The sequence below is a fragment of the Mus caroli genome, chromosome 10 (genome assembly GCF_900094665.2).
Source record: "Mus caroli chromosome 10, CAROLI_EIJ_v1.1, whole genome shotgun sequence".
Lineage (NCBI taxonomy): Eukaryota > Metazoa > Chordata > Mammalia > Rodentia > Muridae > Mus > Mus caroli.
The window spans coordinates 11,211,591-11,216,323 of record NC_034579.1 but is presented as its reverse complement, the minus strand read 5'-3'; the positions used below and the strand labels follow the sequence as shown (position 1 = coordinate 11,216,323).

At 38.5% G+C, this 4,733-nt stretch overlaps 1 non-coding gene across 1 annotated transcript; it reads right to left on the bottom strand.

Moving 5' to 3' along the window:
* Positions 1–490: 490 nt before the first annotated feature.
* Positions 491–620, bottom strand: LOC115032235. The gene has a single exon (XR_003837889.1). It is a non-coding gene; the product is annotated as a small nucleolar RNA SNORA17 (small nucleolar RNA).
* Positions 621–4,733: the final 4,113 nt, after the last annotated feature.

Sequence of the window (4,733 nt, the reverse complement as noted above, 5' to 3'; positions counted from 1 at the left end):
TGATTAAGGCTTATTATAAATATAAAGGGTGTGTGTCTTTTATCCAGGAACTAAATGGTCAAAGGCAGGGTAAAAATCTAGGGTTAGGATTAAGTGATTTCTACAATACTTATTGGTGCTGTCCAGGAGTCTTTGAGCTCTAGGGTCATCTCAGGTACTGTCTCAGGAGTACTACGCTCTGCTAATTCATTATGGTATCAGGCAGGGGTCATCTCAAGCACAGTGAGGCCCTCCCCAGACCTGTGTGGCACCAGACTGGTTTTTAGCTAGCTCCATGTCTGGGCCTCATGGCACCTGTTGTGGCTTGCTCCTCACCCAAGCCCAAGTGGTCCCATGTAAATAGATGTCTGTCCCAGACTCACCTTTGCCAGAACTTGTGATCCCAGGTGAGGTCCTTCTAGTCTTCCACTTGCTCCCAATCTTGGGAGCTCGTCTGGGCCTGTGCAGAAACAGACTAGTAGTCATCTCAGACTTGATTTTTTTTTTTCCTCAAGTAGGCTACTAATTGTTCAAGTGTCCATAGATCAGGAGACTGAGTGTAGACATTGCCTTTCTTCTCTCTGTCCGTACTGATGCAAACATGATACAACCGCCACATCTGCAATGCCTGGAGGGACAGTAGTCCTTATTTATTTTCTATTCTCTCATAGGTTACATTCCTAATGCAGACTTTCTTCCCTCTCATAGTCTCCATCTCCTCTCATCTTCTCTCTCCTCCAGATCCACTCTTCCTCCATTTCATTCAGAAATGGGTAGAGGTCCCAAGAATATCAACCAAACATAGCATATCAAGTTGCAATAAGACTAGGTACATTCCCCTCATCCTCATTTTAAGGTTAGATAATGCAACCCAGTAGAAGAAGAAAACATGTCCTTATATAGCCTTCCAGAAGATGGCATGGCCTAGATTAAAGGTGCATCTTTCTTCCTCAAGATCCAGATTAATGCCACGCCTTTTCCCATCTTGAAAGATCTATATTAAAGCCATGTCTTGCTAACTCACAGATCCAGATTAGAAGTGAGCCTTCCAGGGCTGAATTGATTGCACAGTGATTAAGAGCACTGAATGTTCTTTCACAGGACCAGGGTTCAATTCCCAGCACCTACATAGTCACTCAAAACTGTCTGTCATTCCACATCTGACATCCTCATCCAGACATACACACAGGCAAAACACCAATGCACATAAAAATATTTTTTCTTAAAAAAAAAAGAGAGAAATAAATCTTTCTACTTCAAATTAAGTAAAAATCTCTCACAGATATGCCCTACATTTTTGGTTTAAGTTCCAGATGTTGTCAAGTCAACAATCAAAATTAACCAACTCAAGATGATTAAGGGCTAACACTCAGAAAGTAGTTATCTTTCATGTCTTCAGTGAGTATATGATTTTTAAAAGGAACATCACAGCTGTCATTGAGGCTGGTGCAAGATATATGCACAAATTGCCACCGTTGTTATTATTGCTTGAGGTGATGAAATATGGACATTCTTACTTCATTTCTGTTTAGATAAGATATTTTGACTAAAAGCAACTTAGAGGAGAAAACATCTGCACTGGTTTACAATTCTAAGTTATAGTCCAACATTGTGAAGATGGGATGGCCATAAGGGATTCAAGTAACTACTCACATCGCAGCCACAGCCATGAAAGCACAGATGTTTTCTTGATCCCTTGCTTGTCTTTAGCTCAATTTCCTCATTGTCATTTAGGTGACTCCTCACTCCATAAGGAAAGCTTTACCCAAGTTGGACTGGTTCTTTCCATATCAATTAACTTAATCATCCAAAGACATGCATATAGAACAACCCAATATAGACATTTATCATTAGGATTCTCTTCTTGAGTGATTCCATATTGTATTAAGTTGACAGGTAAAGCAAGCTATCACAATAGGTCATAGTGATGCTACACCATGACACTTAGACTTACAATTTCCCAAACTGTGTGCTATATAAACTTTTCTTCATAATCAGTCTCTTCCAAGGATTTTTATAGTGACAAAATGCTGATATTATGCTTTCAAAGCCTCCAAAATAAATACCCATATTAACAATAATTTAAATGGAAGAAACATTTTCTGATAAAATCACAAGGAAATAAAAAGTAAAAGCACATAAATTAGCATGCCTTAATTATTTAGTACCATATTTATTATTACTGTGCATTTGACATCTGTCTTAATTGAAATGCTTTATATACATTCAACTTGACCAAGACCATATGGTCAATGAGACAACACAATAACTAAGTAATCAGGCTGTAGTTTATATTCAAGTCATTTTATGTCATGCACATAGAGTATACCTTACTGTCTGCAGGCAAAACCTTTGTGACTCCAATAGTAAGTCTGTTATAAACATATAGTAGACTTGCATTGCCTTATAAATTATGAGTGATATTTAATATTTATATTTGAGAATATTAAAATATTTAGTCAGTATTAATTATGTTCCTATTATTTCATCAGTCTAATATTATAGTAGCTATACCAGGAGGGGGTATGTTTCTTTTGCTCAATTTTGATAAAAATCCACAATTTTTTTGCTCTTTCATTCTCCCCTAATTTGCAAGACACTAACAGAGGTTCAGTAGCAATGAGGTTTGTTAACAATAAAGTCATGTTCATATGATACCAACCAGTGTTAATATTGTGAACTTTACCCACAAAACCCTATCAAGTTAATGTTAGCATTTTACACCTTAAACTTTTCATTCTACCCACATCAGAATGGATAAAAACAATAAAACAAGTGACAGATAGTGCTTGACAGAATACAGAGCAAGGGGAACACTCATCTATTGCTGGGGGAATGCAAACTTTTACAGCACTAAGGAAATCAGTATGGCAGCTCCCCAGGAAGATAAAAATTGATATACCTCAATACTGTGTATTCACTTTTGGGCATATACCCAAAAGATGCTCTATCTTATCACTAGCTAATTAAAAAAAATCACAACATGAAATCTGCAAGCAAATTGGTGGACTTAGAAAACAAACAAACAAACAAACAAACATCCAGAGTGCGGAATTGCAGACCCCAAAATACAAATATGATCACTGCCTTGCTAAGCTTCTTAAAGAAGATAGAAACAAATACAGAGACCCACAGTGAGTGCATTATGCAGAATGGAGACCTTGGAACACTGTCTTAGTCAGGGTTTCTATTCCTGCACAAACATCATGACCAAGAAGCAAGTTGGGGAGGAAAGGGTTTATTCAGCTTACATTTTCCACGTTGCTGTTCATCACCAAAGGAAGTCAGGACTGGAACTCAAGCAGGTCAGGAAGCAGGAGCTGATGCAGAGGCCATGGAGGGATATTCCTTACTGGTTTGCTTCTCCTGGCTTGCTCAGCCTGCTCTCTTATAGAACCCAAAGACTACCAGCCCAGGTCCCACCCACAAGGGACCCTTCCTCCTTGATAACTAATTGAGAAAATGCCCCACAGCTGGATCTCATGGAGGCACTTCCCCAACTGAAACTCCTTTCTCTGTGATAACTCCAGCTTGTGTCAAGTTGACACACAAAACCAGCCAGTACAAACACCCATCCCGAAATTTGATATCTCCAAGAAATCCTTCACCTCAGAGCTCAACAAACCCCTTGGAAGAAGAGGCAGAAGTAGTGTAAAAGCAAGAGGGCATGTGGGACACCAAGAGAACAAGGCCCTCTGTATCTATCTACAACATATGCAAAGTTCATAGGAACTCACAGAGACTATAGCAGTATGCACAGGATTTGCACCGGTCTATACCAGGTCCTCTGTGTATATATTATGACTTCCATCTCAATGTAACTATTGGATTCCTAAGTGTGTGAACAGGTGGGACTCTAATATTTTATTAATTTATTTATTCACTTTACATCTACTTTTTCCATTTCCCCCCTCCCCTTCTCCATATTCTTGTTCCTTTCCTTGGGCTCTTTTCCTTCAGTTTGTTTGTCTTGTCTACCTTCTTTGTGGTGCTGTTTGGTTTAACTTATATTTTACTTTGTAATGTGTTGTTATCTCTTAAAAGCATGTTCTTTTTTTAATGAGAAACAGAAAGGGAATAGGCTTGGAAGGGAGGGTGTGAGGAGAGGAACTGAGAGGAATAGAGGGAAGGGAACATAATCAGATTATATTATGTGAAAAATACTCTATATTCAAGAAAAGAAAAGATTTTAAAATTAATACATTGGTACACAGAGAATTTATTTAATTTTTTTAAGGTTACTTGATGGGTTAAATTGTGGAACAAAGTTCCAATAACTGAATAAATGGAGCAGAACTTTCTCCCATAACCACTGAGCAATCACCCAACAACCAAAACAAGGGCCTCCAACCACAGTACATGCTCTACACAATTAAACATGTTTTCTTCTCTAGAATGTTGTCTTTGTTTTCCTTCCCTGATAGAGTCTCAAGAGTCCAATTGTTTCTGCCTTTAGGACTTCCTTGAACAACAGTCAGCTGGAGATTTCCCAGCACAGCGGAAGTCTGCTGTTCAGTGAGATTCCACGAACAGCTTAAGTATGTAATTTGTTAGTTCTCAATGGGAGTTTGGAAGAGTTTTAGATAAGGCAACATATGAGAATAAAATGCTCTGCTCTCTTCATTGGGAAGGAAGTCACTTTATATCCTTACCTCCAAAGAAAACATGATCCCAAAGCAAAAAGATTTTTCTAAAACAAGACTTGGCTAAAGCCTCCACACAGTTTTGCAGCAACATATCCCACATGCCACTGG